At 42.5% G+C, this 24,697-nt stretch overlaps 1 long non-coding RNA gene across 3 annotated transcripts in view; it reads right to left on the reverse strand.

The window, feature by feature from the left end:
- Positions 1-24,697, reverse strand: part of LOC121095559 — an 88,469-nt gene that overhangs the window by 61,108 nt on the left and 2,664 nt on the right. For 2 of the 3 annotated variants that reach the window (XR_005830148.1, XR_005830147.1), the window contains exons 3-4: positions 23,919-24,083; positions 23,377-23,541 (exon numbers count right to left, since the gene is read on the reverse strand). This is a non-coding gene — a long non-coding RNA (uncharacterized LOC121095559). The remainder of the gene's footprint in view (positions 1-23,376; positions 23,542-23,918; positions 24,084-24,697) is intronic. The other variant, XR_005830149.1, reaches the window with a different exon arrangement.

Here is a 24,697-nt window from a genome sequence, read left to right on the forward strand (position 1 = left end):
AAGAAGCCCAACGGCTACAAACGGACTCCAGCAGCCAGCGGGACAGCTGACAGTATGAGGGGGACATCCTCTACAGACAGGTATGTAAAATATACCTCACAGCTTTAAAGTTAAGAGCCTCTTGGGGAAAATACAGCTGGAGAAGAGCAAGAGCATCATCTAGCACTCCACCTGCCTCAGGAGGATTGGTCCATGCTGCTCCCTGTTGTAAACAGCCACGAAAGGCAGTGCGGCTTACTTACCAGCAGCCAGATCGCACATCCCCCACACTCGCACTGCCCGTGGGCATGCCAAATCACTCCACTTGGACTTTTTAACACCATAACGGACCACTCGTTTCATTCTGTTCACACAGGTGGGCAGCACACGCCATAATACCTGGGGCTCCTTCCAAGTAGAGACACCCGATCCCATCAGAAGGGCCTCAGACGAGGGGGGCAAAGGCAGCTAGCGCATGTGCACACGCATAGCTATGCGTACCTACATACATGTATGCATATATAATAGATTACATATTTGTTTACATGTGCATCGCTATGTTTCATACACACACACGATTTCTCAAAGCACCTCCAGCCAGCAGAGAACCCTCCTATCCCAAGTTGAACCTGAGGATGGATGAAGATGAAAAAAGTTAACTTCACTGGCTGCTCTTTGGTAGCACCTGCGGTGCGCACGCTCCAGCTGTGCTTGAAGCCAGCGTGGAAGGAACAGGTGACTCAACGGCACAGCTCACTGCCACCCCTCACCAAGTCTCTTGGTCTGAAGGTCCTGCTTTAGAAGTCTTCAATTTAAATTGGATTTAAAGTGGACTTATTAAAAAAAAAACCAACACCACTAGCCTTCTCTGCTTAATATAAAAGAGTCAAAAGCCTCTAGAACTACAGCTGGGGTAAACACCTTGACTCTTTTCATAAAAAAAAAAAAAAAAAAAACACAATGTAGAAATTTACTGCTCTAAGTGCTAGTGAAAACTTGTTACTTTGAGAAATGTCATGAAAATGGCAAGATTTATCTGGGCTGTGCTGCTCACAGAATTCCAGTGTTTTAAGGAGAAATGTGAGTTCATGGAAACCAAATACAGAAAACACCAGTTACACAATCTAAAACCACTCAGCCTTGTACAAAGTTCATCATTTGTGTCTGCCTGGTGTTCTCCAATTCAGTAACAAATACACAGAAGAAACAGTTGTGGACTCAAACGTGGGCTGTCGGCCCCTGGTTCTGCTGGATACCCGGGCAGTTACTCTGACTCCTGCACCGCAAGCACAGCCCAGTCCCCTCTCAGGGAAAACCATTCACTGCGTGCAGAAGAGCCCAGATGCCCTGGAGTTTCCCTCCCCACTCACGAGCAGGGGATGACAATGCTTCCCCAGTTCACACAAGAAGTACACAGCATTCCTGCAGAAATGGAGGACCTCTCTGTGTCAGAGGCTATTTTTTACGTTTATATACTCAGTGGTGCATAGCACAGGGCTGTTGGTGGGGGTTTTTTTGTTACTGGAGAAAACAAAAAAAGGGACTCATCTAGTTCTCTGGGTATCTGCCAAAAGCTATAAAATAAAAATAAACTATAAAGACACAAGCTGCTCCTAAGTCCCCAGGCCAGGTATTAACCAGCCACAGTATATCAACCCTAACCATTGCATCCTGCCAACACAAACATTTGTCCCTGCCTTGTTTCTCCATCCTCTCAAAACCTGAGCAACCTCATGCACCTTGCAAGCATCTCTCCAGGGTCCAGGAAGGCAAAGTATTTTGGAGCAACAGGTGCCAGCAGGCCTCTAAGGTGCAGGAGAACAAGGTGAACAGATCACACATGACTTGATGTATAAGCACGGCTTGGCAAGAGGGGTGCTGCACCTGGCTGGCCTCCATTGCCCTGGCAAGACAAACTCGGGCTGGACTCGTGTTGGAACAGCTGGGAAGGACAGGGATGAATTTGCTCACATGAGATTTTGACAGGTGAAGCAAGTGGCCTTGCTCCAAGAGCTGTGCCACCACCTGTAAGCACGGAGGCAGCTTCCCATCAGCAATGTGCCGGCCACGCAGCAGGTGCAGCATCAGCTGGGACATCCATGCCATGGCCAGCACAAGTGACCTCCGCTACCAGTACGGGCTGACGTCAATCAAGTACACACCCAGCGCTTCGGTAGCTCTCCTCTAGCCAAAAAATTCGGTCACTGACAAGTAGCCGTATGAAGTGCGTTTTTTGTAGGAGCCTCTCACAAAAGCAGCAGCCAATCAGCCCATTCTGCAGGCAGCACTGACCAGCCCCTAAAGCAGAAAATCCTCTTTTCTTTCCCTCTTTCCTTCCCTATCTTTGAAGGAAAAAGTCCCCAAAAGACATTAGTGCAACCAGTAGCAGAATAATGTATTTATAATAAATAAGTGTAACAGAAACAAAAGCCACATATTAAAGAAAAAAAGTACAGTATTGAAAAGGCAAAAGTGCTGGCAATAAACAGAAAATAAGAATATTGAAACTACTACCAAGAGCAGTACAAAATAATCGTTCACGTCTTCCTGCATTAGCATCACTTTCCAGGGAGTATACCTAGAGAATTCAAAGCACACAAGATTTTCTTACAAACCCCCTGACTTCCATACAAGCACAAAGTAACGAGGCTAGCTCTGTGTGGTCAGGGTCCCCCAGGGGTGCCAAGAGCCGGCTGCGCCCAGGGTCCCCGCAGGCTAGGGCTGAGGTGAGCCCCCTGGCCAAGCCACAGCCTGCCACAGCATCTCCCTGCAGCAGGCAATCCATGGCACACGGTGGATGTATATATTTAAAAAAAAAAAAAAAAAAAAAATCAAGGTGTGTTTGATATTAAGGAACTTGAATCAAACCCTTAACCGGAGCATTACTTTTAGGCTAAAGCACAGGTCACAGGCCTTCATTCTCCTGCAGGAAAAAACCCAGCCCCACACCCCTGCCTTTCTCATTTGTGTTTCAGGCCTGAAAAACACCCTAGAGTCAGAAAGAATTCCTTTCTTTCACTTACTGCACACTTCACTGAATTTCCTCTATTGAGCTCCTACAGCGTGCTTCTCAACAGCAATTTCTAAAAGGATTTATTAACATTAAGACCGATAGTTATCAAATATTCGCTGATTACATAAAAAATAGATACTTGTAAACAACATTGCAAGGATTATATTTTGGACTTTGGTAAGCATTTCTTTCATATTTTCTAAAGATTTTACTTTTGATTTTGATGGGGTTTTGGGGTTTGGGTTTTTTTTAATGAAGACTGAATATATGCTGCCATCTACTGGAAAGTACAACTTCACCAAGCCAAATTTAAGTGGTTTTTTCCCAAAAAAACTTTGGGAGAGGATCATCTTTACTCTCCTACAGTTGCTCTGCTTAATTCAAAAGGACTATCTGTTGCTTAACATTAAGCATATACAGAAAAACTAGATCTAAAACAGTGAAAAATAAGCTAAACCAGTAAACAAATACCTAATACACGTCAGTGGTTTGTTAGCCATAGCAGGAGCAAAACTCACTGCAGCAGCTTTCTCACTGCACCTCCTGCAAGCTTCTACCTGTCACTATTGAGGCCAAATAGGCACATTACTTTTTTTTTTTTTTTTTTTTTCCCCCCCTCCCTGGAATACCTATCTGAGCTTTTAGTAAGTAAGGTGTTAGGGGGGATTCTCGCAGAACAGCCTGACCGCACTCCTTACAGCCTGCTGGCTTTGAGGAAGAAAACAAGAGAACAGTTTCAAAGCACTGCTAGACATTCAGCGCTACCTTCAGCTGACTCCCTTCCCCAGCCAGACCGATGCTCCTCACCCTGCACGTCAAGTCCTCGCTCTTCAGCATCCAGCTCTTCTCCCTCCACTGGCACTCCCCGACAGCCAGCTCAGGGTGGAGGCAGCGCCCCAAGCCGCAGTGAAACCTCCAACGCTCTTAACTTGCATTCCTCAATTATGGTTTCTAAAGCACTTACTGGTGTCTCACACTATTCTTCTACAATTCCAGTTCTTGCCATATTAGTGAAAAACCATTGTTTCTCTATCCTGTTTTGGGGTTTGGGTTGGTTTTTTCCCGGTTAGAAGAGGCTGTAGTGGCCAATGCAACAGAACACGAAATAGGAGCGGTGACACAAATGAGAGCTGACACTCCTCACACAGATGCAATTGCCGGTAAGACAACTCCCATTCCTTTTGAGACAACCACGGGGATATCTCAGGTACGGCCTGAGGAGAGCCAGCCTCACCTCCGCTACCCTGCAGCACTGGAAGGATGCCCACACTTTGAGCACCCACCAGCCTCTCCTATTAAGACAATGCAGCTTTTTTGATGCTGGATAAAAAAGAAGCAAAATATTTAGCTAGAAGTAGAGAACATATGGAGGACAGGAAGGACAGGGCAATAAGAAATGAACATCATTTTAAAAAAAGCACAATGTTAGTAAAAAGTCCTTACAGAAAGAAGAGCTGTCTACGTATTCATCTGCAAGTCCAACGTATCTGTTGAAGGACAGCACTGGGGAAGAAACAGAATAATCTCTGTAAAATAAATTTGGGAAGGAAATAATAGAGGATGAGGTACAAAGATGGACAACTACACAGGGAAGTAAAAGAAGTCCTTCACTTGAGTATTCATTACTGAGTAACCACAACTACATTATTACAGGGGTAAATCAGGTAAAAGGATCGGTGAAAAATTTGTTCCGATGGCATCTAGGACTGCTAGGTATAAAGCCCAATATGACAGCCAAAGGGGCACCCAAGAGACCAGTAAATGATCGTGATTGATTGCAAAATAATCACAATGCCCAAGACGAGAAACGCCAAGAGGGTCTCAGCTATGTGGTGCACAGTGAGAGAACACTGACCGGTTTAACTCAACACAAAGAGAGATTAGGACCAGTAGCAAGGGAATTTCAAAGTGAGCATTTAGCAACAAACCCTCTTAGGCTGAAGAGTAACAAGCAGAGGAAGAATACGGACTAGTCAAAGTAGGGTCTTGGCAAACATTTGGCCCAACAGTCATTAAAAAGGGAATTATCTTTGCAGCATTGGACAGCTAGAACAAACCGGGCATGATTTAGCTCTAAAGTAGCATTACCGGGTAACTTGATTTACTGAGAAGATAAAAACAAACGATTGTCTGAACAACTCAAGGAAACACATGACCAAGAAAACTGCCACAGGCAAGTGGCTAATAAATACCAAAGTACAGAGATTAATTTCATCCAAGTACAGTGGGCACTGCTGAGCGCAGTCCTTGGAAGCTGTTTTCTAGTCCCTTTGCCTAGCATTGTGAAGGACAATGCAAATCCCACATGAGCACTGCAGTGGAGACAGGGGGTTCGACCCAGAGAAGGCAGCCCCCGCAGACTGCACCGACCCGACGAGGCCCCCCCTCCCCACAGACCACCGCGCTGGGTGCCCTTTTCCTCTTAAAAAGCGCAGGCAGCAGTGGTATCTCCAAACAGAGCTTCTCAGTCAAACAAACTGAAATAACAGCCTGCCCGTCCTTCAGGGCGGTACTTCAGTGCCAGGCAGAAGGCAGCAAACCCGACCCGGTCTGCTGTGGACCTGTCCATGGGCACCCACGCGGCTGCCCGAACCTCCCCTCCCCGGGAAGCACGCTCTCCCAGGAGCTGACTGACCCACCGCGCCCCAAGGTCCCCGTCCCCCGAGCTGCTGCTCGGGCAGACAAGTGTCATTGGCTAAAAATACCCCCAGAGCCAGTCAGCGAAGGATGCTCCAGAACAGGGTGGTGTGCTGAGGGGCACTCACACCCCCAGCCCAGCCCACTGCTGAGGCAGAGCGCGCCCAGAGCAAAGCAGAGCCCACAGGCAGACACGCGGGGACATGGGCACTTGCTGCATCTTCACCGCGCTACCGTTACTGTCACACGCTAGGGACAGCGGGAGCAGCGGAGACGGAGGATCAGCAGGTAACGTCTCAGGCACTGGCAGAGGTGGGACAGGCCACAGAGGACGATGCCAGGGTGCAGGTTACATCCCCAGTGGCCCTTGGCTCCCAGCAGAGCTGTGCCGGGCAGGCACCGGGCAGTGCACAGGGGCTGGCCACAGGGCTGGCTGGCCGTGCCCTCCCCACACTGCCCCGCAGAACTGCCCCGCAGAACTGCCCCGCAGAACTGCCCCGCAGAACTGCCCCGCCAGCACCCGCAGCTGCCAGACCTGCACGGCCCCTGCCCGACGCCCCGAGCCCACCGGACCAGCCCAACTCACCCCCGCAAAACAAAAAGGGAAGGCTGCCCTAACCCTAACCTAATATTTAACAGTACAGTTTAGCTTCGTATTTCTTTTTATGTATATAGTGAGACTTTTCTGTTGGTGTTTGTTTTTTTTTTTTTTAATTTGTAACAGGTATTAATGTATGTTTAATTTAAACATATTGCCCCACAGGACTCATTAGCTGTTTAACAAAATGCCTGGGTAAAAACACTCAGCAGATAAAAAGACAGAATTTTAAAATATTGTACGCCTACAAAAATAATCTAGATGAATGATGAAGGGTGTCAGAGAACTCCTCAACCACATCAAACAATGAAAACATTCTTGGAGATGGACTATTTATATATTAAATAAATACCCAGAATTTCTGTAAACGCTGAACAGGAGATATGATAGAATGTTATTTTTCCTAATCTTTTCTTACTGTAATTATGGACTCTATACTCCAACTAAAAAGATCATTTATCTTATGCTGAGTATTTCAATTGCTTTTTCTCCAATACATTACAGATATTACCTCCAACTGGCAAGAAAGCACAACAAAGGATTTTCAGGCACAGCTGATATACTTCTAAAATATTTAACATTTTTCTAACATATGACTTTTATAAAATGTTTTCTCTATTTCTATGAAAGCTTTTTCTAACCAAATTACATACTACTAAAAAATAATTTTATTCTAACCAGCAAGACTAATTTCAGGGGGCGAAAGGCTATTTACAGGCAAATATTCTGGCCTGTACTCCCTTTTTTCGTAACACCACCAGTGGTGTTAATACTAATAATGATACTTACAAGTTATTTTTCCATTATTTGATCCAGGGCCTAGAGGAGGATCTCTGTGGCATGGCCCCCAACATGCATCAGGTGTATTTCCACAGTGACACAGATACACAAATAATTTATGCAAAATAAACCCAAAGCATAAGTAACTGTATGTACGAAAACAGGGAAATCAGCGAAAGTAGAAGATGCATTGGCAGGCATTAGCAGCTAGGAGAAGGCAGCTGTGTCGGAGGTGGGCAGAGGGACGATGCACCCCGGGGGAAGGAGCAGCAGCAGGTGCTGCACACCCCCAGGCACGGGCGCAGCCGCTGGTGGCACCTGCCAGGAGCTCTCCTCGGGGCTGCGAGTTGTCCTTTTGTATTTTGCCACCTTAACAATGTAGGCATTTCCTCCCATTATTATGCACTATTAAAAATCCAGTTGTAAGAGAAAGGACAGGTAACCGTGCAGATTTACAGTACTTATTTTAACAACGTAAATATTTAACGCCACACCATCAGCCTGAAACACCACATATTTACTGTTCTGAGTGGAATTACAGACAAATCTGAGCTAAATCAGACACTACAGCATGGTAGTTAATTTTTGTTGTTGTAGCAATTTTTGTGGTTTCAGCCAGGCAAATACAAACAGTGTGTCTAGTATTACAGTTCTATAATTTTTAAGAATTAGTGCTTTTTCATTGTGTCTACATGAAAGCTCAGTTCAAATTAGAAAAGTGGCATCACATTTCAGCCCTTCCATAAATATTGAGAGTCTGAGCATTGTTTACAGGAGGTGTCAGAGTGACTATGTCTTCCCCTGGAAGCACAGGTTACTGTTTCTCATACTGCAGATGTAGGAGAGCTTCTCCTGGTAGAGAAACACAATTTGACAGGATTTGGGTTTAGCCTGACCATGTGGAATAATCATTCTTGGAACTAAATGCTTGTGCTTGTTTTAATTATTATAAAGAAATCTGACCAAAAGGGTTTCTCCTCAGAACTCTGAATAGTCATACCCACTGGCATTTCTGACAAAAATAAGCATTTATCAATTTGCTGCTTTTACAGCTAGAAAGCAACTATTACGAGTACCTAGTCCGACCTTCTGGATAACATAACCGATTTTCGTTCTGTGATTCCCATATGAAGCCCGTAATTTCTGGCTGACTAATGCAGAGACATCCATCCAGTTTGATTTAGTGACTTCAAGCGATCGACTACATCTCCAAGTGAGCTGCTCCTATGGCACACTGCACTAGCTGTTAAATAACTGCAGCTTACTTACACGCCAAACCTGCCTATAGCATCAGCTTCCAGTCACAGAAGAAATTCTCCACAATGGTGCTCACAGACCAGGATCTCATCACCTCCTCACCATCTCCTGGACAAACAAGACCAACCCATCTTCTCCCATCAATTCACAGGTGTCTCTCTAGTCGGTTTATCTTTCACAACACCATTACGAGTCCTTATTCCACTTAACCTGAAGAATAAACAGCTTAAGGGGTGTAAGCATCACTCAATTACACTTTGTGCATTGTTTATTAATTTAATTTTCATCACAAGTGTAAATCAAAAGAGCACAGTTGATGGGCTTGGGTGACACAAAGGTCATAAACAGAGGAATCACTGACATGGCTGTAAGTTAGTGAATCCTACGAGACTTTTACAAACACTAACGAAACTCTGAATGGAAATGGATTGTCTCATCACTCAGATCCAACAAACACAGAAATTCACATTTATTTTAAAGTAAATTTTCAGAGCAACAGGCAACTTGTAAAGTGCCTTTGAAAAGAATACCTGTAAATAAAATCATTAAAAAGCAATTTCTGGGTATAGAGAAAACCTGTATTAGACAATTTACTTTAACCATTCATTTAAAAAAATTAACTTTTCTGGTTCAAGATCTTATCCTAACTGAACAAGGATATACTCCAAAATACACAGTGACACGCTTGACTATTTTATATTTAAATTTTTTTTGGCACCTACAATGGCTTAAGTTAAAAAACACTTAAATGTTTGGCATCACAAATTTCAATTCAGCATTCAATTTAACAATGCACTGTGCAACACATGAATAGATTGAAGTGCTTGTGTCTAACCTATGCAATACTACTAAGCAAATATTCTCAGTGGCAGCACAGCAAAGCATAAATACTCATTGCTATTTTCTGTTATTCAGAGACGCAACAGAAAGAGTGAGTCATCTGCTTTATTTTTAATCAAAGCTCCAAACCTGCAGTTTTCCCTTACAGTAAGGGCAAAGTGCAAAGGATCCTGTCCCCCAGCAGCACTGGAGAGCGGGAGCTTCCGAACTGCCACGTGGTGGGACCCATGCACAGCACCTCTAGGTCCACTGTTTTGTGCACGCACCATTGTGTACTTCAGCATCGAAGCAAGTATGTAACAACACAAGCTACCTGAGTCCCAGGATGATCTCACTCTTTCAATTTACTAGAGGAATAGAAAGCATTACGTTTCTTTTGAGTTTGTATTTTTCATTTTAGAAGACCTTTTTCTTTACAATACTATAATCAAAATTTTGATCTATTTGTGAAGCTGAATATGATTTATCTGTTATCTGGTTTACTCAACAAACAAGTACTTACTGAAAAAAATCTATCAAGCATACAGATGTCTTTAAGTATCCAAAAATAACCTCCTTTTGTGCAATACATTCACATTCACAGTATGGAGCGTTAAGAGACATACCTGTCATCCATAAAATTTTTGATCAACTGCTAGTATTTCACCATTTGTTCTCCATTTTCCTCAACGGTTCTTTGTCTTTTCTTTATGGCATCTTCATGTTTTTTCCAACTGTCAAGTCTTAACCAAGCCCATGTCAAAGCAAAACGTCAAGCACAGAAGTCTCGACCTAACGAACACCGAATTTTTTTTTGTTTGTTTCTTACCTCCCAAGAACAAAATATGCCTTTGCCTCACATTTTAAATAATCTTGATCTTTTCATTTGATGCTGTTGTAAAGCTCTTTCAGTTCTCAAGACCTCTTCTTCACATGTTTCCTGAATTCTGCATTTCTCTTTAAGAAACTCTTGAAATACCGACTTCCTTTCTCTGTGTTGATTTACATTCATGTAACCTGGGCAGCATCCGAGTGTAGCCGTCACGTTGTTCATTCTTTGAGGAGCATTACCAGCAAAATTAAATGGGCAAAACCTGCCAGATCACATGCTCTAGCAAAAAAGCTCTTTCCTAAATTAACGAGTGGTGTCCGACATCATCCTGCAGAGCAGAACAACAGCATAAACAAGACTCGCAGGGCACCGCGGGCAGCCTGCTCGCCCTGCGGAGACGCCAGCTCCCCTCTCACTGCTGGAACAGCTTTGCACAGCTGGAAAGGCCAAATTTTATTCTGTTTGTTTTTCTGCATCAGTGTTTTCCATTTTCAGGGGACCCATGAAGAAAACAATATAGCATTAAACCTAGTCTTTGGAATATAAAAATGTACAATTACAAAGATTCTCAGTTTTTATTAAATTTACTATTTGCTGACAACAGATTTACTGTATAAGCCAAATTACTGGTCAAATATCACAGTCCTTTGAAATGTGACTCAGACAGGTTGTCTTCTATATACTACGCCGCCACCTCCCAGAATCTGCCCATCCAAACACGCTGATGAGACTACACCATGGCTCACAGCAAAAAGCCAGTCAGGAACTTCCCTTGAGACAGCACAAGTGCTCACTGTGACTGCCAAGGTAAAGTTCAGCACTGTTGCCACTGAAGTCAAAGCAAGCCTTTCCACAAACAATTTCTAGACCCTAATTTTATGTAAACAAAGTAAGTAAAAATGAATGATTTCCTGAAAGTTTCACAACTCCCTAGACTAGCTGCTTTTTTAAATAGATTTTTTAAAAATCTTCTCACAATGCCAAATTCACTCTATAAAACTGTATACAGGCAGACAATAATACAAAATAAGTTTCTGCATGTCCATATTTTAAATGTATTCCTTGTCTACTGGTAAAACAGTTCTCCAGTATTTCCCTTGAAACTATGCATCAGATTTATGTGGAAACATATATTCCATCTACTACATTCACATTTAAAATCCAATTTTCCTGGTTTTATAACCCAAATATAAACCAGATTAAAATAGTGTCTATGTCACTTTATTTACAAGGAAAATCTTAACAGCATGACCGTATATAAGACTAAGAATTATTTTTGCAGGGGATTTTGTTTCCAAACCAAGTGCTCTGTTCCTAAAACTGTTATAAAGCCTTGGTTCTTCTCCTTGTGTGTCATAATAAAATGCAATACAAACAAAATACAGCACTCCGAAAGTTACAACACATCCCCCTTCTGCCCAATTTTTTGTACTCTCCGCTTTTTGTACTTTGGAGTTAGCATTGAATCAAGGCTGGATTAACAAGGATTAGCCTTCCCACTCTCAGTATAAGGATCCCTGCTGGGATGTTCTCCTCTTCAGGGAGGGAAGCTGGAACATGGACTGCCCTGCCCAAGCTCACGCTGCTCACGCTGAGACAGAATTGCCAGCACATGAGAGCACCCCAGCCTCCCAGAATGTAGTCCAAACTCCATTTATTCCTACAATGCTATGTAGATCGGATAGGTCAAACATCTGCGGCAAATTTGGATTTTGTCTGACGACAGGGCACTATTGCCTGAAGTGGCCGAGCTGCGGCGATTCTGCAAGCCCTTGCCAGAAGACACCCGCCTGTCTCAGGGAACAGCCCTGGTGTGCATCAGCCTTCATGCACTGTCACCTAATGAGGGACACTGGGTAAAACCACTGGGCTCCCATGAACACAGATGCAATGCTGCAGACAGGGAAACTGGGACTCCAGCATTTCGTCCCTGTGGGGCCAGCAGTGACTGGGAAATGGAGCTATGCAGAGCCCCTCGAGCTTGAGAGAGGGTGGCTATCAGAAACTGGGCTGCAGAACAGATAAACTTCAAGAAGATCACCAAGTGAAGGACTAGCTAACGTTAACACTTTAGAACTGATGTATTAATTCCTAACTGCTTCACACACCCCCTCACTAGCATCATTCTACTAGCTGGTATTTTGAGTATATATCCAAGCACCTCCCCAATACCTAATGACAGTTTTATACTATCCTGGAAGATGATGCATGACAGGACACACAGCAGGTGCAAATACAAGGATGGATATTAAGAACTAAACACAATTAGAAAGTCTTTTTGGGTGTTTTTTTTTGCAACTGAAAGGATAATCATTATCATCTTTTCAGCACTTGTGTAACTATGGCTGTATGTTACAAGCATCACCACAACTGTCACATTTGTATCCAAGTGTTGGCCTTTCCACTAACAGAACATAAAAGACTACAAAGGACATAATACTCAGAAACAACCAGTAAAATCAGCTCCGAAACAAGCTTTCTTCCAGGCCCACATGATAAAACCTCCCCAGGACACAACCAGCTGTGCCGCAGCTGGGGAACCTGTGCAGGTACGGGACGCCGGGACGTGCCAGCATGGCAGGGGCTGGGGCAGCGCACACCCCTCTGGCCATCCTGCACAGGCACAGCAGCCAGGACAGCGGCAGCGCGGGGATGAGCCCCGCGTCACAGCGAGTGTGACGTGGGCACAGGGGACGAAGCACAAGGCAGGACGTGCCAGGCACAGGGCCATTTCTGGGGACAGCCCTTCTCACAGCGTGCCAAATACGAGGGCTGGGTTGGCAAAGCCAGGATGTGTCGCAGTCGTGATGCCAGCAGCACTGCCATTCACCTTGCTGCGCACCTCGCATACTTCATCATCTATATGATAAAATACATGAAACAGATCTAGCGAAAGAAAGAGCAACATCCAAACAAAAGATTTTTTATATTAAGGCCAGACATATCATAAGTCATCAAAGATTTGGAAGAAATGCTCTGTGGACTTTTCGGCTCTTCTTGGAGCAGCGGAAATAACTACCATACTTCCTCTGGAAAGACATGTGACAAGAAAAAACTCAAACTTTAAAGGCTATCTAAATGGTTACTTTACTGTGTCTACCATTGAATACTCGGTTTCCAGAATCCACCTCTTCAGCGAAGTTTGCTTTCCAGGTTCAAATAATGAGCATTGTTAGTTCAAAATTAGTCATAACCTCCCTCCCCTCTATGGCACAAATTTTCTATATGAAAGTCATTATGAAATTAAAATTGTAGGTTATAAGCCCATTTAAAGAAGAAACAGAGTGATGCTGTAGATAAATCACCTATAAAAAGAGAAGGAGACAAATCCAACAACTCTACCAACCCTCCTGCTCTGAACTTTCTTTCGTCTATCTCACCTCCTTTTTCTGCCATATGGCCTACGTGGTATAATTTTGGAGTTTTTAAACTTTGAAAGAAAAAAATCCTAGTTCTGTTCTCTGAGGTGAAAATTATTATTAACTGAGAAGAGTGGGACAATACCATCCTACCTTGAAACTGTAAAGGGCAAAAAGGTGTTGGAAAGGCAGAAAAGCAGAGAAGTTCCATCTAAAAAGGAAGCAGATTATTTCTTCTATTCGTAAAAGCGGGATTTCTAACGCTCTTTATACCCGATACCTCTAAGATAGTACAGCAGTCCTTGTTTAAGCCCCCTAAAAGATGGCGCATCTAAATAAGCGTCCTGCACTCGGTTGCGGGGAGCTCCTGCACTAACAGCCGTGCAGCAAAGCACTGTCCATGCACACACGTAACCTAGAGATGAGTGCAACAGGTAAACACATTAAGCGGTAACACATTCCTGTGTTTCAGCTACAGTAGCAACGGGATCATACTGCCACAACAGCAGAACAAAAATTACACCAAAACCACTCCTCTCCAGTAACCCCCAGCACCCTGACCCCCTGTACCCCAGCTCCTCCTCGGCTCCCCCCCCCCCCGACCTCCAGTTCCCCACAAATTCTCCAAGACCTTACTTTCAGCCACCAGGATATTAAAGGCCACTTAACTTATCAAAGCTTCAGGCTTCACATACATACAGCATGTAAACCTAGAGATTTACCTTTATTTTGTATTTGTGTCATATGCCAGCACAGCTGTCAGAAAGTCGGTGGAGTCCAGGATGTATGAGGGGGAGCGTTGCCAGCAGCTGGAGGTGGCTGTTGCCTCCACCCAGCACTGGTAGGGCCACACCAGCAGCACTGGGTCCAGTTCCCCAGTGCAGGAGAGATGTGGACAGACTGGAAAGACTCTAGCAAAGGACCACCAAGCTGAAGGGTCTGAAGCATCTCTCGTCCGAGGAGAGGCTGGCAGAGCTGGGGCTGCTCAGCCTGGAGCAGAGCTCAGGGGTCTCGTCCGTGTGCGCAGACACCCGCAGGGAGGGTGCTGAGGACAGAGCCAGGCTCCTCCTGTGGTGCCCAGGGGCACGACCGGAGGCAACAGGCACACAGGGACACCCAGGAGGGTCCCTCTGGACACCAAGAGACTCTTTTTTGCTGTGACGGTGACCAAGTACCACCAGAGAGGTGGTGCAGCCTCCATCCTTGGAGATATCCAGAAGCCAAGTGGCCATGGTCCTGGGCAACCGGCGCTGGGTGGCCCTGCCTGAGCAGGGGCTTGGACCAGGCGAGCTCCAGAGGTCTCTGCTGACCTTAACCAGCCTGTGGTTCAGTGACAATTACTCCGTGTAGTCTCTGGTTTTATCAGACTTTCCCAGAATTCATAGAATGGTTCTTTCCTCTGTTTGAAGAGTTCGTTTATCTTAGAAAAAAAAATATGTTTTGAATAGTGCACTTACTCTTTTCCCAGATGAACGCTTTTCACCCTCAGTGTTCTGTTCTGGTTTAATGATGTGGTACATAAAGTGTTTCCTATCACACGCTGAAGGTGTGCTTTGACTGTTAATTCATTTATCTTCATCTCTGACGTAATGCCTCCGCAGTAGAAGTTCAGGCAAACAAATTCTACTGTAAAAACCACTTCTGTGACTATTTCACAGTATATAAACAAGTAAGTTATACTCAAAATTGGAATAAAGCAGAGTTAATTCTTTTGTTGCAGCTGAAATTAAGTGAACCACCATACCAAAATGTTTATTTCATGTTAATGAAGTATCTAGTCTGACATTTTGGAAGATTTAAGAAAATCCATATTTAAACTCCTCAAGCTTATTTAACATATCTCAGCAAGGAGGATGAATAACAAAGGAGGTTTTTTCCTATACAATATGCAGTGATATATATGCAGAACTAAAACATACACAAGTGTCTCTTGGATCCTTTGGGCAAGAAGTCTGCCAAGCTGGGGTGGACAATTTTTGGGCTGCCATCAGCAACAAAGAAAATAGGCTATAGAAAGGTCTACTTGTATCAGTCAAACTTAAACCCGTCCAAAGTAGGAATTGCACAGCCTTCCTGTAAGGCAAACCTGCCTACTGAAGAGGGGAATCTGCCCCAGGGTTGCTGCTCTACTTGTCCGTTTACCTTCTTTTTATGGATATCATAATGAATACTCCGGTAAGCACGATGTAGTGCTTAGGGACATGCTTGAGTGGTGGATTTGGCAGTCCTGGGTTAACAGTTGGACTCGAGGATCTCAAAGGTCTTTTCCAACCTAAACAATTCTATGATTGAGTCTTCCCTCTCTTACAATCAACAACCCTACTTAGATATAAAGAGTTATAAAGTTATTCTCACTTGAACAGCATTAGACACAACCGGTGTCCTACAGACACAGCCCAAAAATGAAGGTAGCGATAACAAAAGCTGAATCCACGATGTACTGTGAACAGCGAGGAGCAATTTTTCCCACAGCACTGCAGCACCATCATCAGGCAGTGAGAGGAAATCTTCCTGTTCTCTGCTCCCAGATTTACTCAATCTCCCTGTCACAAAACCCCAAAGCTCCGTTTATGTCACTTCCACCCTTGTCCAGGCTTCACCACACGCACACAGTGGGTTCTCCCACCTAAATCGGTTACAGGGTCTCACCCCATCTAAGCCAGTGCAGAACTGCAGTAATAACATAGGGCTTCTTTGAAGGATGTTCAAGCCCAAGGGCAAGATGCTAACAGAAAATACTCTTTCTTGTTTAAAATCAGTGGCTACATAGGAATGCCAATGTATGGTAAAAGCCACACGTCTTTTCAAGGTGCCAGCAGTAATCCTTTAAATTAAGGACTGGTAGTGAGCCCCATTTCAGTGCCAAATAAGATGACTGAAATGAAAACAGAAACAAAAGCTCCCACGCATTATGGGCAAAGCAGCAAAGTTTCTGAGCAGAAAGAAAAATGCCTCCTTGCTCTCTGCTGGCATTTGAACAGGGCAGTGCACTAACAAACACAGTTGGTGTAACCCAAGGCACACGCTCCAGACCTCTAAGGTGGATTTATTAACCATCTTTAACAACTATCATTTTGTAAAATGGCAAAAAGCACATCTCATTACACTAATGAGATAATGCAGTCTGGAGGATCTTCAGAGAAACCTAACAGAGGTAAGCAAATGAACAAATAGCTGGTAAAATTCAGTGTTGATAAATGCAAAGTAATGTACATATAAAAGAATATTCTGATAATATTGATATGTATTGATGATATGATCCATTATTGATAAACTTCATTGCTTTCTAAAATACTGATAAAATCATGAAAACACAGTGTACCATCAATGAAAAAATGTAACAATAATACCTAATAAATGAGTGCCAAAGAAATTAAATTGGATACAGTGACACTTTTAAGGTTACTTGTATCTTCTCACCAAGAATACTGTTCTAGTTGCTATAACCAGAACTGAAAAGATGTGGTGGGGGGAAAAGTTCACATGGAAAATGGAAATTATATAAGGCATAGATAAGCATTCAAATGGAAATCACAAATATTGATAAGGAATAAAATAAATACAAACTCACATGGAAACAAGCATTCAAATAAATCCTGTGAGGATCAGAAAGGAGACTGGACATTCCCACTGTTTCCCATAGTACAAAACGGGCCAACACAACCCCATTTAAAAATGCCAAATTCAAAAGTGGTCAAGAGAATGGTCTTTAAGGAACGAATAACCTGCCTGTGGAAGGGGGGGCACAAGGATGGCATGGGGAAGGGGCGAGGAGTGCTCAAGCCCCAGGGAAGGAGAGCCCAGCCTCACCTCCCCATGGCTGCAGCTGCTGGGGATAGGGGAATGGACCCCCCCACTCACATTAACGACAGGCTGCCTAAAGAGAGGGGTTTAACACATAAAATATTAAACATGGGTTTCCATATATATTTCATGTTTGTATGTTTCCATACGTTTAGCATATGAAAGTTAAGTTCTAGACTTACCATCTTTCATTAGTTTTCTTAGCCTTCTCATGCAGCTGGCACTTGTACGTGAAAAAGACAAGGGACCAGGTTCATCTTTGGTTTAATTCAAATCTGGATTTGTTACCGAAGGAGGAGCAGTCATTTTAAATTAATTTTACGCAGGTATTCCTTGCTTAAGTGTAGAGGCTGATTTTAATGTATCAGAAATAAGAAAAATGAGAGTGTTTTTTATGAAAAGATATTTCTTGTCCTGAAAGCTTTGACGGTGCTCTGTTACAAAAATAAAGAGTTTAATCAAATGAAACACTGTCTGGAAGAGATCTTCAAATTTCAAGGAAATCCTTGCTAGTCACAGTTAATATTTAGTAAGTATAAAGAGTAAGTATATAATTTTTAGATTTTAATGTACAGTGCTTCAGAAAGATTGACAAAACATCTGCAAAGGACTTCATATTAACATAATAATGAAACAGTTTTCAAGCCATTATGGAGACACTGAGGTTTTTATGGTAATGTGTAATATGGCGATAAAAACACGTAAAATGCATAAGCATGAAGAACAAAAATGTTAAAGGTCCCTACTTTGAACAGCTCTTCATTTAAGAGTACAGCTGTGTTTAGGAATTATAGCTACTTGCCTCTGTCTGAACACACACGATCAGGGCATCAGCACCATTTCCCTTCTCTCCTGGAATGACAGCACGAGGTTTGGACAGAAAAGTCTGCAAGACAAGTCTTGTTGCTTTATAATAAACACAGCTCGGCTGCTACACTGGAATAAGTAAGACAATGCGTTATGTGCCCAACTGGCAGAAAAGCATGCATGCTTTGTCACTGTGATCACATTTAATCCTGCTATCTGTGTCAAGAACTCAAAATTACCAGTGTGCAGTAATGCCCTTTGTACCTAGGTGGAATATTTGGTATCAGGCACCACATAACAGTTGGCAAGAATTAAGGCCAGGTCCTCCTTGGACTCATGTCAGCATACACACAATCTCCCAGCAAAGCATTAAAGCAAGGCAGCATTTTTCTCCTTTCATAACCCCACACCACCTCAAAGGTGTTTGATAAATCATCCTCTCGGTGTGCTTTGCATCTGGCTGACTCAGAGCCACTATTCCACCCTGCTAAGATGTGTCTCCCTATGGGGGTTTTGCTGCCCTTGCTGCCATGCCATGCTCTCCTGCCTCTGCTGCAGTACTGCTCCTGCTCCCTCTCCTCCCACCTCCCATCAGTTTTCTGCTCACTCTTCTGACTTGCTGCTGTGTTCTCCGGTGCCCTCTAGCCATCACACACGCGGCCAGGTGGGATGAAAGGATGCTGTGCTGTTGCCAAGCTCCGCAGCATGCCACTCATCCCACAGCCAGCAGCAAGCAGATGCTCAGCCATGCTGCACAGGGGCATTCCGGGCAAGCTCACCTCTGAGCATGCAGCCAAGGTGGGCAAGGTTACCCAAGAGCACACAGCCGAGCAGGCAAGCTCGCCCCAGAGCACGCCTTACAGAGCCACTCTGGCAACCCAATGCCACTGGAAGTCACCACTAGGCTTGCACAGTGCTCATCCTCCAGCCACGTGGTGGTGGTGGTTTATCCTCCAGGTTACTAATCATGAGTTAATAAAAACCACAGACTGTTTTTTTCTGGACTGCTTCGATATGAAGTTGCCGTAACTCAAGAATTATACAAAACAACAAGCAAAATCGGGCAGCCTGCTACAGAGCAGCAGAAAAATCTGGAGATATGATTTCTCCGTTTTAACAGTTTTTCCTCTCGGACACCCAGAAGACATTTTTAAGAGCCGCAGCAGGTTAGTGAACTAGTGAGGCAGCTTACCTCTGCTAACAAAGACTACGGCTCTTCAGACACCATGCATCAAACAGCATGAGCAAACCCCTTCCCATCGTTTCAAATGCAGCTTCTGACACACCAAAGGAACCTCGCAGGGCTCCCCAGGTACCCACACCAACATCCTAGTCATAGCACGGTGGTTAATCACCAGCTCCACCAGCCCACCCTGAAAGCGGCACACTGCTCTGCATACCCACAGCGTTAGTGTTCCAAGATTATTTTTAATTATGTAGCTGGAGTGAGAAAATGTCACTCTCCCAGAGGAAAAGCTTGGTCTTTCAAAATAATACAGATGCTGTCACTCTTCACAAGCTTAGTAGTTCAGAAAAACTATCACTGGGGCAGTGATTTTTTTTAATCTTTTTTATTTAACCACTAAATAAAAATAGACTAAAATACCACTGAAACAAACTGAAATAAGACGGATCAATAGGCAGAAAAATAATGCCATGATCCTCTTATGTCTTGATTAAAATTCTGATGGACAGAACACAAATTTAAAAACATCCTCAGGAAATGAGTTGAGGAAATACAAAAAATGCCAAAAAAAGATCCAACTATAGCACCAATCGCGAACAGGGAATTTTTCACAAGGTCACCCAAAAGGCAAGTCCTCCTCTGGGATAAACAACCCCAAGAGCTTTGAAGCAGATGTAAAGCAAACACGACATCATCTAATGACAGGAGCAACAACCTATGCAGAGTAAATTCCACAGACCTCAGCCGCCGCCACAGAAAGGTCAGGACCAAAACCAGCTCTACCACACCTGAAACTGCAGTTCTGAAAAAAAAAGTGGTAACCAAAGCTAAGGCTGCACTTACTGGGAAGAGAAGGAATAATGTCTCCTCAAAAATCAGTCTTTCATTGTTTATGTTGAACAATGCTGAGTAACTGTATGTTCCACCTCCCCCAGGCATCCTCCTGCATTTCTGCCTCACTTGTTCACAAGAACATGCTTTCACTCCAAGGAAAAATGCATAAATATATTACAGGTTACCAAAGCTTTTGAGAATCAAAGGAAGTAAATTCTGTCAAACACACTTATTTCCCCCTCTTCTGCCTTTTGAAGAACACTAATACTTTGCTGTTCCATTAACCATTCTTATACTAGACAGTAGAGATGGTAAAGAAAAAGCAGAAGGTACAACCCTGTTCTGGAAAGCTGCAAGAAAATAACCTACTTCAAGAAAATAACAAGACAACAACTATACGTTAAAATATCAACAAACTGCAGAAAGCCTCCAGGCCCAGGAAAATTACTGCAATCCAAGTATACATGTCATGGTGGACAACAGCACAGATCACTGTACCTGGTGAAAGCACAGCTAAACATGCAAGCTAGAGAGAAAATCACACAAAGTAAATCACGTAGCCTACAAAGTCAGGATGCACTACACTGACTTATCAAAACAGGCTTGAATGAAGAAATGCTTTGACCAACAGAACTGCATCTATTAACATCTATTAACTTCACCAAACAGCAAAAATGCATGAGGTCTGGATAACTCCTGTAAATAGTTTCAGCACTGGGATCTGACAAAATGCTAAAATAAATCCTGATATACAAACTTTTGATAAAGTTCTCCAATAGAATAAATCCAGATATCAAATACTGCTTTTTAGTATTATTACTGGAGTGATTGCTCTTGTAGTTATAAAGTATGGGCAGGTTTACATGCAAACGAAGCTATTTTACATCTTCACAGTGAAACAGAATCAAGTTCTTCACAATGTAAGGGATAAAGTGAGAATGCAGTAATGATTTTATTTGCAGTAGAGATGCTACTTACTGTATTTGTTTTCTGCCATTCACTTGACTTTAACAAATTAAACTAACTTTGTAAACAAATGCTGAGACTCCAAAAGTTCATCCTCAATGACAAAAGAAGTATCTTGTTGAATGCAGTGTGTGTATAATTCTAATACACAGAGTTCTAATACAATGACCTTGAAAAATTATAATATGAAAGACACCAAGTTCAGAGTTGTGCAGATCCCATGTTCTGGCTCACAGTACAGTCCTTGTGTATTTTTTATTTTGAGGTACCAAATTTCTCATGCTACCATACTTCGGGAAAAGCAAATAACATAGAAATTTTCATATCTCATAACATTAGTGGATTTACATAGCCTACCAAATCAAGTTATGCTGTGTGAAGTAAAAGTACAGTCTGTTCCATGCACAGAAATTTTTCATATTTTTTTTTTACTTCTACAAGTATTATTTTTTGAATCACTGGCATATTTAAAACTGTATAGATTAAATAATGACTGACTATTAACAAGCACTTGAAATTCCATAAGTGATAGTTTTGTTCTATCAAAAGGGACTTGAGTCACATTGAGTGATCATTTACAAAAATACGGTTAGAAATTTTAAGACAATTGATAATGTTTTTGGTGGTGTCTTTGCTATCCTTAGTCACCAAGGCAACAACCAATTTACAAATAGCCTATGAAAACATACTGTCCTATGCAGAAACAGTGCAAGAGCCCGTCTGCATTTAAGTCATGGATTTTGATGAACACTTGTAATAACAAAATAGCTTTATCATGAAACATCTCAAGGTAGCCAGTTTTGATGAAAGACTTAACATATGCCTACTGGCCTAGAAAATGGAAAATATTTTACAACAACTACTGGGCTTAGAGAATGGTTAGAAGCAGGAGAAATTTTTCCCTATCTGCTTTCAGGCAAAGGACCTGGGTTCCCCAAAGACAAAGTAACAGAAATTATAATGAAAATGTTTAGAAAGGAGTCACACAAAAAATAAATGGGGAAATTTTTAAAAACCAAATGGAAAACCCTGAATATAGAGGAAAACAAAATAGTATGACTTTGTAGTAAAGAAGAAATATTTCATTCAGCTGTAAATCCAGCCAAGGTGAGAAAAGGCATGCTGAAAATACTTCTAGAGAAAACTGATAAGAAAATGCACAGGACAGGACAACATAGTCCAGAGTCCGAAGGAAACACCAGAAAGCAATAAAACACAGGCTTCTTATCTCTCTACATCTGTATTTTTCTTCTCCCATCAAGCAAGTAGAGATGAAGTATTAAATAAGATTTCTGAAAGACCTCTGTGCATGCCATTTGGCCCCGGGGCCAGAGCAATGTCCCCAGCCTGCTTAATTCACCTGTCGGAAGGCAAAGCAGGGGACAGCAGCAGGGCAGCCAACGGGACCTGCTCTAACCACACACAGTGGGCATGGACCACTACTTTGCGTCTAGAAAGAGGACCTCAGCACTGGAACCCAGCACAAGTTCTGCAAAAATTTTATCTTCTCAACTTGGGAAGCTCAACTGGTTTAAGACGTACAAGGATGTCAGGTATGATCTCTTGCCCGTTCAGCCAAAGGATGCCTCAGGAGGTATGAACGAACGTGAAGGACAGAAGAATTAGGAACTGGGTGTGAGCTAAGTGAACTGCATATATTCAGTTGAGTATTGTTCTTAATACATAAATGATCCATTATGAAAAACATACTATACAATCCCACTACATCACCTTAAAAACATTATACAGCCACGTTAAATCAACATTTTCAGTAATGGATCCCTAATCCTATTAGATTGTGCACAGTTCAATAATATTTTGCATTAATGATTCTAATTAAACAAGAGCCATGCAATCAGAAATAACATCCTCACAACCAAACCTTTTAGAGAACAGCGTGCCATGAGCTGGCTTACCTCTCTAGCAATAGGAGAGACATCAAGGAGAAGACAATGGCAAAAACATTTTTGTTTGTCAGGAAGTTTCCATCTCTCAACAATTCCCTCATCAGAAATTGCACAGTAACCCAGTGCTTTGAAGGAGAAAATGCCATTAATAACAATATGCCTACACGCTATTTTCAGGCTCAGTGGCGTATCAAACAAGGTGAGGCCTATCAGATTAGGACCAAAAGATTACGAGTGCACATTAGCCATTTTTCCAATTTCATTATCATGAAGATAATGAAATTCCTTCATTCCTTCATCCCTCCAACACAGTGGACATGGAAGGTGCCATATCTGAAGTAATGATGAAAATTCATCCTTCAGAAAAATGTAATTTATTAACAACTAAGGTTTTATAAACCACCATATACAGGCCTGCTCAATACCGGAATACACAGAATTAAATTACCAACTAGACAATGGCTGAACCTGGCCTTCGCGCCTGCAGGATGATGACGCTAAACCCAGAGCTCACTGCAGCAGCCGTGAAACACCAGGCACGCTCTCAGCCATCCCGTACAGCACTGTCTTTTTACACATCTAGCAAAGCTGGACTTACCGCAAGAAATCCGTTAAGAGTGGAATTTTGGATGAGGTTGTTCTAAGCAGGGTTGCAGAATTTTTCTGTTTCTGGCTTGTTCTGTCTCATTTTATCTCCAGCACGTATAGAGCTCTGAAGGCCAAATGTGAAACTGCAGACTGAAGTTAAACTTTGCTCCATGAACTGGAAGATTAAATAGTAGATTAACGGTAGATCAAAAGTGAGAACTGGAAAACGTATACCAAGCATCTACAGAAAAACCTTCTGAGTAAGTCTGGGGATGGGGGAAGCAACAGATGCCTTCCTGGTTTAGCCATTTGCAGGGAGACAGATGAAGCACTTCAACACACAGCAGGAAGAATAAATCATTACCAGCTTAAAATATGTAAGCTGTTGTATAGACTTTTCCTATTGTTTATGTCATTTAAAACATGTACAAAATACTCACAAGAAGTTATTCTATCATTTCCTCTGCGCAGCAAAAATATTTTTTTTTGAACTACAGTCCTTAAGCCAAATCCATTTCAATATTGAAAAATCTTGATAACTAACTACATTACCATTGTCATTCTTTCCATTCCTTCATAAAGGAAGGGAGACATCAAACACTGAAACTTCTGGTACCAGGCCTTCTCCACAAACGGCAGGGTAGCCATGGGGAAAACACTTGCCTTTTTATCACAAATGGCAAAAACTCTGCAAGCCCAAGATGTAACCACTTGTTCCTAGTAAAAAAAATGAACATAGAAGATCTTTCCCTCTAACGAAATACTTCATTCAAACTACGCATTGCTCCTACGGAATATAATTACACAAGTCTAAAGACAAATCAAATTCATTTTTGCATCTTCACAAAGTATTACTATTTACCTGGTGTGCATCGAAGTCAAGCACAGCACCAAGTGAATCAATACTGATAATGTAATTATTTGAGAAGATGCGTATTTTAAGTAAAAATACAGTATTGCAAATGCACCACATTCTTTAGATACAATCCATTTAACCGAACTACATGACCAGACCTTCTAAATTTTTTACAACAGATTCCCATCTATAGCTCATCGACAATCAAGTATCAGATTTTTTTAAGTAGAAACAAGATATCCCATCCTCAGTTAACTTATTTTTAATAAGCTCCTTTCTTTGATTCATCCCTCAGAGATCCAGGAAAAGAAGAATACAGAGACTATGTAAAAGGCTGTGTGTTCAGCTTTAAAAGGAGAATCTCAGATAACCAAAGAAAATATCCAGATATTTGTTATACTACTACTTGTAAAATACCATACACCCACAGAGCAGAAAAACTCCAGCAGTACTAACTGTTTAAGTAAGAAATACT

The sequence above is a fragment of the Falco naumanni genome, chromosome 11, assembly GCF_017639655.2.
Source record: "Falco naumanni isolate bFalNau1 chromosome 11, bFalNau1.pat, whole genome shotgun sequence".
NCBI lineage: Eukaryota > Metazoa > Chordata > Aves > Falconiformes > Falconidae > Falco > Falco naumanni.